Source organism: Gadus chalcogrammus, chromosome 12 (genome assembly GCF_026213295.1).
Source record: "Gadus chalcogrammus isolate NIFS_2021 chromosome 12, NIFS_Gcha_1.0, whole genome shotgun sequence".
Taxonomy (NCBI): domain Eukaryota; kingdom Metazoa; phylum Chordata; class Actinopteri; order Gadiformes; family Gadidae; genus Gadus; species Gadus chalcogrammus.
In genome coordinates, this window is record NC_079423.1 from 11,228,916 (window position 1) to 11,237,328 (window position 8,413).

The 8,413-nt window shown below is 44.3% G+C and overlaps 11 non-coding genes across 11 annotated transcripts in view; all 11 read left to right on the forward strand.

Moving 5' to 3' along the window:
• LOC130399644 (5S ribosomal RNA) overlaps positions 1 to 28 on the forward strand; it is a 119-nt gene extending 91 nt beyond the window's left edge. Inside the window, exon 1 of the ribosomal RNA XR_008902147.1 lies at positions 1 to 28. This exon is cut by the window's left edge and continues 91 nt beyond it. This is a non-coding gene — a ribosomal RNA (5S ribosomal RNA).
• A 1,880-nt stretch (positions 29 to 1,908) lies between these two features.
• On the forward strand, positions 1,909 to 2,027 carry LOC130399645 (5S ribosomal RNA). Its single transcript, XR_008902148.1, has one exon. It is a non-coding gene; the product is annotated as a 5S ribosomal RNA (ribosomal RNA).
• Positions 2,028 to 2,548: 521 nt separating this feature from the next.
• Positions 2,549 to 2,667, forward strand: LOC130400680 (5S ribosomal RNA). The gene has a single exon (XR_008903157.1). It is a non-coding gene; the product is annotated as a 5S ribosomal RNA (ribosomal RNA).
• Positions 2,668 to 3,186: 519 nt separating this feature from the next.
• LOC130394883 (5S ribosomal RNA) lies at positions 3,187 to 3,305 on the forward strand. The gene has a single exon (XR_008897998.1). It is a non-coding gene; the product is annotated as a 5S ribosomal RNA (ribosomal RNA).
• Positions 3,306 to 3,826: 521 nt separating this feature from the next.
• LOC130400441 (5S ribosomal RNA) lies at positions 3,827 to 3,945 on the forward strand. The gene has a single exon (XR_008902923.1). It is a non-coding gene; the product is annotated as a 5S ribosomal RNA (ribosomal RNA).
• A 519-nt stretch (positions 3,946 to 4,464) lies between these two features.
• Positions 4,465 to 4,583, forward strand: LOC130400891 (5S ribosomal RNA). Its single transcript, XR_008903361.1, has one exon. It is a non-coding gene; the product is annotated as a 5S ribosomal RNA (ribosomal RNA).
• A 529-nt stretch (positions 4,584 to 5,112) lies between these two features.
• LOC130395877 (5S ribosomal RNA) lies at positions 5,113 to 5,231 on the forward strand. The gene has a single exon (XR_008898879.1). It is a non-coding gene; the product is annotated as a 5S ribosomal RNA (ribosomal RNA).
• A 519-nt stretch (positions 5,232 to 5,750) lies between these two features.
• On the forward strand, positions 5,751 to 5,869 carry LOC130401237 (5S ribosomal RNA). The gene has a single exon (XR_008903702.1). It is a non-coding gene; the product is annotated as a 5S ribosomal RNA (ribosomal RNA).
• A 529-nt stretch (positions 5,870 to 6,398) lies between these two features.
• LOC130394940 (5S ribosomal RNA) lies at positions 6,399 to 6,517 on the forward strand. The gene has a single exon (XR_008898050.1). It is a non-coding gene; the product is annotated as a 5S ribosomal RNA (ribosomal RNA).
• Positions 6,518 to 7,036: 519 nt separating this feature from the next.
• On the forward strand, positions 7,037 to 7,155 carry LOC130399952 (5S ribosomal RNA). The gene has a single exon (XR_008902443.1). It is a non-coding gene; the product is annotated as a 5S ribosomal RNA (ribosomal RNA).
• A 526-nt stretch (positions 7,156 to 7,681) lies between these two features.
• On the forward strand, positions 7,682 to 7,800 carry LOC130400990 (5S ribosomal RNA). Its single transcript, XR_008903454.1, has one exon. It is a non-coding gene; the product is annotated as a 5S ribosomal RNA (ribosomal RNA).
• The last annotated feature ends 613 nt before the right edge of the window (positions 7,801 to 8,413 follow it).

Here is an 8,413-nt window from a genome sequence, read left to right on the forward strand (position 1 = left end):
CGCCTGGGAATACCAGGTGCTGTAAGCTTTTCCTTTTTCAACTCGAGCTCATTGCCTCCGTGGCCTACTGTGACCTACCGTGACCTGATGTTTACTGCCAACCGCTTTGGAGGATTTAAGCAACATACAAAGACTGACAACGTCTCTCAAAACTATTTTTGTGAAACATGAGGACAGTATAGTGATACTGCCAGCAGGGAGCACCAGAGAGCTGAAACGACAGTTGTACATTTCTTAAACTTTCACCAACACAAACACGCACGCTCACTTCAGATCATGGGAGGACGTCAAAAAATCACCACCCATTCTCTGACACTTTAACCGTTAACCTTGGTTCAAACATTTAACATCACACGCACACGCAGTGTATTTCAGATAATTAATGAATTCAGATGTCACAATGATCGTTTACATGGATAAGGAGTCCTACTGAATCAATTACTGCCGTTTATATCTAACTAATGATTGTTTTTGTAAAAGTGTAACGTCGAGCCTCAGCAGCTTTCTCACTCCTTAAGGTGCGAACACACCAAGCGCGTTACTCGCGTACGACGCGTATAAAATTGGCAATTTTTCCATAGGGAACCATTGGTTTACGCGCGTATGAGACGCGTACACGCGTAAAGCAACATTTTACTCGCGTTAGGGGCGTATGAGGCGCGTATATATACGCGCGTACATATACGCGCGTACATATACGCGCGTACATATACGCGCGTACATATACGCGCGTACATATACGCGCGTACATATACGCGCGTACATATACGCGCGTACGCGAGGAGTTCAAAAAATTGAACTTTTTACGCTCATACGCGCCGCAATAGCCAATCAGCGTTGAGCTTGACCCGACGTCACTGGCAGAGAGTAGTGAGCTTGGACAGAAGCAAACGGCCGACATCTTTCTTTATTCTGTGTGGAAATAGTAACATAGTTACGCCATTAAATGCGTTTATGGAAACATTTTTAGCGAGAAATGTGCATTTTACTTTCATAATGTTCGCTCGGTGAATGTGAAGGATGTTTGGTTTGATAGTTATGACGAAGAGGGAACGCTCCGTTCACTTGCATGGACAGAGTCTCTGGTTGCTAAGCAACCTCAACGTCTTGGCGGACTATATATCTGCTGATCAACACTACGAATGCTGGAAACACACCAGACACACCATGTGAAGTTATTTAACCCGATTATTGTTATTTATATCCGAGATTATTTAATCTAACCCGATCTAAACTCTATCACCCAAACACGGCGGCGTTTGGGTTTCCTACCTCGGACTCCAGCGCAGCCACGGCCGACAACTTTCTTTTTTTTGGGTGGAAATAGTAACATAGTTACGCCATTAAATGCGTTTATGGAAACATTTTTAGCGAGAAATGTGCATTTTACTTTCGTAATGTTCGCTCGGTGAATGTGAAGGATGTTTGGTTTGATAGTTATGACGAAGAGGGAACGCTCCGTTCACTTGCATGGACAGAGTCTCTGATTGCTAAGCAACCTCAACGTCTTGGCGGACTATTTCTCTGCTGATCAACACTACGAATGCTGGAAACACACCAGACACACCATGTGAAGTTATTTAACCCGATTATTGTTATTTATATCCGAGATTATTTAATCTAACCCGATCCAAGCTCTATCATCTACCCAAACACAGCGGCGTTTGGGTTTCCTTCCTCGGACTCCTAAATCCAGCGCAGCCACAGGCTGGGTGGGGGGGGGGGGGGGTTTGGGCGGTCTCATCTACGCGCGTATGCGTACGCGCGTATCTGACCATTTTTGACACAAAATGGTCAAGCAACATTTTAGGTGCGTTACGCGCGTACATGGTACGCGAGGTACGCGCTTGGTGTGTTCGCACCATTATGTGCTACTGTATAAAACCTGGTTTTGCGCCTGCTCTAATTGCTTACGGCCATACCACCCTGAACACGCCCGATCTCGTCTGATCTCGGAAGCTAAGCAGGGTCGGGCCTGATTAGTACTTGGATGGGAGACCGCCTGGGAATACCAGGTGCTGTAAGCTTTTCCTTTTTCAACTCGAGCTCATTGCCTCCGTGGCCTACTGTGACCTACCGTGACCTGATGTTTACTGCCAACCGCTTTGGAGGATTTAAGCAACATACAAAGACTGACAACGTCTCTCAAAACTATTTTTGTGAAACATGAGGACAGTATAGTGATACTGCCAGCAGGGAGCACCAGAGAGCTGAAACGACAGTTGTACATTTCTTAAACTTTCACCAACACAAACACGCACGCTCACTTCAGATCATGGGAGGACGTCAAAAAATCACCACCCATTCTCTGACACTTTAACCGTTAACCTTGGTTCAAACATTTAACATCACACGCACACGCAGTGTATTTCAGATAATTAATGAATTCAGATGTCACAATGATCGTTTACATGGATAAGGAGTCCTACTGAATCAATTACTGCCGTTTATATCTAACTAATGTTTTTTTTTCTAAAAGTGTAACGTCGAGCCTCAGCAGCTTTCTCACTCCTACTGTATAAAACCTGGTTTTGCGCCTGCATTAATTGCTTACGGCCATACCACCCTGAACAAGCCCGATCTCGTCTGATCTCGGAAGCTAAGCAGGGTCGGGCCTGGTTAGTACTTGGATGGGAGACCGCCTGGGAATACCAGGTGCTGTAAGCATTTTCTTTTTCAACTCGAGCTCATTGACTCCGTGGCGTACCGTGACCTGATGTTTACTGCCAACCGCTTTGGAGGATTTAAGCAACATACAAAAACTGACAACGTCTCTCAAAACTATTTTTGTGAAACATGAGGACAGTATAGTGATACTGCCAGCAGGGAGCACCAGAGAGCTGAAACGACAGTTGTACATTTCTTAAACTTTCACCAACACAAACACGCACGCTCACTTCAGATCATGGGAGGACGTCAAAAAATCACCACCCATTCTCTGACACTTTAACCGTTAACCTTGGTTCAAACATTTAACATCACACGCACACGCAGTGTATTTCAGATAATTAATGAATTCAGATGTCACAATGATCGTTTACATGGATAAGGAGTCCTACTGAATCAATTACTGCCGTTTATATCTAACTAATGATTGTTTTTGTAAAAGTGTAACGTCGAGCCTCAGCAGCTTTCTCACTCCTTATGTGCTACTGTATAAAACCTGGTTTTGCGCCTGCACTAATTGCTTACGGCCATACCACCCTGAACACGCCCGATCTCGTCTGATCTCGGAAGCTAAGCAGGGTCGGGCCTGATTAGTACATGGATGGGAGACCGCCTGGGAATACAAGGTGCTGTAAGCTTTTCCTTTTTCAACTCAAGCTCATTGCCTCCGTGGCCTACTGTGACCTACCGTGACCTGATGTTTACTGCCAACCGCTTTGGAGGATTTAAGCAACATACAAAGACTGACAACGTCTCTCAAAACTATTTTTGTGAAACATGAGGACAGTATAGTGATACTGCCAGCAGGGAGCACCAGAGAGCTGAAACGACAGTTGTACATTTCTTAAACTTTCACCAACACAAACACGCACGCTCACTTCAGATCATGGGAGGACGTCAAAAAATCACCACCCATTCTCTGACACTTTAACCGTTAACCTTGGTTCAAACATTTAACATCACACGCACACGCAGTGTATTTCAGATAATTAATGAATTCAGATGTCACAATGATCGTTTACATGGATAAGGAGTCCTACTGAATCAATTACTGCCGTTTATATCTAACTAATGTTTTTTTTTCTAAAAGTGTAACGTCGAGCCTCAGCAGCTTTCTCACTCCTACTGTATAAAACCTGGTTTTGCGCCTTCATTAATTGCTTACGGCCATACCACCCTGAACAAGCCCGATCTCGTCTGATCTCGGAAGCTAAGCAGGGTCGGGCCTGGTTAGTACTTGGATGGGAGACCGCCTGGGAATACCAGGTGCTGTAAGCTTTTTCTTTTTCAACTCGAGCTCATTGACTCCGTGGCGTACCGTGACCTGATGTTTACTGCCAACCGCTTTGGAGGATTTAAGCAACATACAAAAACTGACAACGTCTCTCAAAACTATTTTTGTGAAACATGAGGACAGTATAGTGATACTGCCAGCAGGGAGCACCAGAGAGCTGAACCGACAGTTGTACATTTCTTAAACTTTCACCAACACAAACACGCACGCTCACTTCAGATCATGGGAGGACGTCAAAAAATCACCACCCATTCTCTGACACTTTAACCGTTAACCTTGGTTCAAACATTTAACATCACACGCACACGCAGTGTATTTCAGATAATTAATGAATTCAGATGTCACAATGATCGTTTACATGGATAAGGAGTCCTACTGAATCAATTACTGCCGTTTATATCTAACTAATGATTGTTTTTGTAAAAGTGTAACGTCGAGCCTCAGCAGCTTTCTCACTCCTTATGTGCTACTGTATAAAACCTGGTTTTGCGCCTGCACTAATTGCTTACGGCCATACCACCCTGAACACGCCCGATCTCGTTTGATCTCGGAAGCTAAGCAGGGTCGGGCATGGTTAGTACTTGGATGGGAGACCGCCTGGGAATACCAAGTGCTGTAAGCTATTTCTTTTTCAACTCGAGCTCATTGCCTCCGTGGCCTACCGTGGCGTACCGTGACCTGATGTTTACTGCCAACCGCTTTGGAGGATTTAAGCAACATACAAAAACTGACAACGTCTCTCAAAACTGTTTTTGTGAAACATGAGGACAGTATAGTGATACTGCCAGCAGGGAGCACCAGAGAGCTGAACCGACAGTTGTACATTTCTTAAACTTTCACCAACACAAACACGCACGCTCACTTCAGATCATGGGAGGACGTCAAAAAATCACCACCCATTCTCTGACACTTTAACCCTTAACCTTGGTTCAAACATTTAACATCACACGCACACGCAGTGTATTTCAGATAATTAATGAATTCAGATGTCACAATGATCGTTTACATGGATAAGGAGTCCTACTGAATCAATTACTGCCGTTTATATCTAACTAATGATTGTTTTTGAAAAAGTGTAACGTCGAGCCTCAGCAGCTTTCTCACTCCTTATGTGCTACTGTATAAAACCTGGTTTTGCGCCTGCACTAATTGATTACGGCCATACCACCCTGAACACGCCTGATCTCGTCTGATCTCGGAAGCTAAGCAAGGTCGGGCATGGTTAGTACTTGGATGGGAGACCGCCTGGGAAAACCAGGTGATGTAAGCTTTTTCTTTTTCAACTCGAGCTCATTTACTCCGTGGCGTACCGTGACCTGATGTTTACTGCCAACCGCTTTGGAGGATTTAAACAACATACAAAAACTGACAACGTCTCTCAAAACTATTTTTGTGAAACATGAGGACAGTATAGTGTTACTGCCAGCAGGGAGCACCAGAGAGCTGAACCGACAGTTGTATATTTCTTAAACTTTCACCAACACAAACACGCACGCTCACTTCAGATCATGGGAGGACGTCAAAAAATCACCACCCATTCTCTGACACTTTAACCGTTAACCTTGGTTCAAACATTTAACATCACACGCACACGCAGTGTATTTCAGATAATTAATGAATTCAGATGTCACAATGATGGTTTACATGGATAAGGAGTCCTACTGAATCAATTACTGCCGTTTATATCTAACTAATGATTGTTTTTGTAAAAGTGTAACGTCAAGCCTCAGCAGCTTTCTCACTCCTTATGTGCTACTGTATAAAATCTGGTTTTGCGCCTGCACTAATTGATTGCGGCCATACCACCCTGAACACGCCCGATCTCGTCTGATCTCGGAAGCTAAGCAGGGTCGGGCCTGGTTAGTACTTGGATGGGAGACCGTCTGGGAATACCAGGTGCTGTAAGCATTTTCTTTTTCAACTCGAGCTCATTGCCTCCGTGGCCTACCGTGGCGTACCGTGACCTGATGTTTACTGCCAACCGCTTTGGAGGATTTAAGAAACATACAAAAACTGACAACGTCTCTCAAAACTATTTTTGTGAAACATGAGGACAGTATAGTGTTACTGCCAGCAGGGAGCACCAGAGAGCTGAACCGACAGTTGTATATTTCTTAAACTTTCACCAACACAAACACGCACGCTCACTTCAGATCATGGGAGGACGTCAAAAAATCACCACCCATTCTCTGACACTTTAACCGTTAACCTTGGTTCAAACATTTAACATCACACGCACACGCAGTGTATTTCAGATAATTAATGAATTCAGATGTCACAATGATCGTTTACATGGATAAGGAGTCCTACTGAATCAATTACTGCCGTTTATGTCTAACTAATGATTGTTTTTGTAAAAGTGTAACGTCAAGCCTCAACAGCTTTCTCACTCCTTATGTGCTACTGTATAAAACCTGGTTTTGCGCCTGCACTAATTGCTTACGGCCATAAGACCCTGAACACGCCCGATCTCGTCTGATCTCGGAAGCTAAGCAGGGTCGGGCCTGGTTAGTACTTGGATGGGAGACCGCCTGGGAATACCAGGTGCTGTAAGCTTTATCTTTTTCAACTCGAGCTCATTGACTCCGTGGCCTACCGTGACCTGATGTTTACTGCCAACCGCTTTGGAGGATTTAAGCAACATACAAAAACTGACAACGTCTCTCAAAACTGTTTTTGTGAAACATGAGGACAGTATAGTGATACTGCCAGCAGGGGGCACCAGAGAGCTGAACCGACAGTTGTACATTTCTTAAACTTTCACCAACACAAACACGCACGCTCACTTCAGATCATGGGAGGACGTCAAAAAATCCCCACCCATTCTCTGACACTTTAACCGTTAACCTTGGTTCAAACATTTAACATCACACGCACACGCAGTGTATTTCAGATAATTAATTAATTCAGATGTCACAATGATCGTTTACATGGATAAGGAGTCCTACTGAATCAATTACTGCCGTTTATATCTAACTAATGATTGTTTTTGTAAAAGTGTAACGTCGAGCCTCAGCAGCTTTCTCACTCCTTATGTGCTACTGTATAAAACCTGGTTTTGCGCCTGCACTATTTGCTTACGGCCATACCACCCTGAACACGCCCGATCTCGTCTGAACTCGGAAGCTAAGCAGGGTCGGGCCTGGTATGTACTTGGATGGGAGACCGCCTGGGAATACCAGGTGCTGTAAGCTTTTTCTTTTTCAACTCGAGCTCATTGACTCCGTGGCCTACCGTGGCGTACCGTGACCTGATGTTTACTGCCAACCGCTTTGGAGGATTTAAGCAACATACAAAAACTGACGTCTCTCAAAACTATTTTTGTGAAACATGAGGACAGTATAGTGATACTGCCAGCAGGGAGCACCAGAGAGCTGAACCGACAGTTGTACATTTCTTAAACTTTCACCAACACAAACACGCACGCTCACTTCAGATCATGGGAGGACGTCAAAAAATCACCACCCATTCTCTGACACTTTAACCGTTAACCTTGGTTCAAACATTTAACATCACACGCACACGCAGTGTATTTCAGATAATTAATGAATTCAGATGTCACAATGATGGTTTACATGGATAAGGAGTCCTACTGAATCAATTACTGCCGTTTATATCTAACTAATGATTGTTTTTGTAAGAGTGTAACGTCGAGCCTCAGCAGCTTTCTCACTCCTTATGTGCTACTGTATAAAACCTGGTTTTGCGCATGCACTAATTGCTTACGGCCATGCCACCCTGAACACCCCCGATCTCGTCTGATCTCGGAAGCTAAGCAGGGTCGGGCCTGGTTAGTACTTGGATGGGAGTCCGCCTGGGAATACCAGGTGCTGTAAGCTTTTTCTTTTTCAACTCGAGCTCATTTACTCCGTGGCGTACCGTGACCTGATGTTTACTGCCAACCGCTTTGGAGGATTTAAGCAACATACAAAAAACTGACAACTGTCTCTCAAAACTATTTTTGTGAAACATGAGGACAGTATAGTGATACTGCCAGCAGGGAGCACCAGAGAGCTGAACCGACAGTTGTACATTTCTTAAACTTTCACCAACACAAACACGCACGCTCACTTCAGATCATGGGAGGACGTCAACAAATCACCACCCATTCTCTGACACTTTAACCGTTAACCTTGGTTCAAACATTTAACATCACACGCACACGCAGTGTATTTCAGATAATGAATGAATTCAGATGTCACAATGATCGTTTACATGGATAAGGAGTCCTACTGAATCAATTACTGCCGTTTATATCTAACTAATGATTGTTTTTGTAAAAGTGTAACGTCGAGCCTCAGCAGCTTTCTCACTCCTTATGTGCTACTGTATAAAAACCTGGTTTTGCGCCTGCACTATTTGCTTACGGCATACCACCCTGAACACGCCCGATTTCGTCTGAACTCGGAAGCTAAGCAGGGTCGGGCCTGGTTAGTACTTGGATGGGAGACC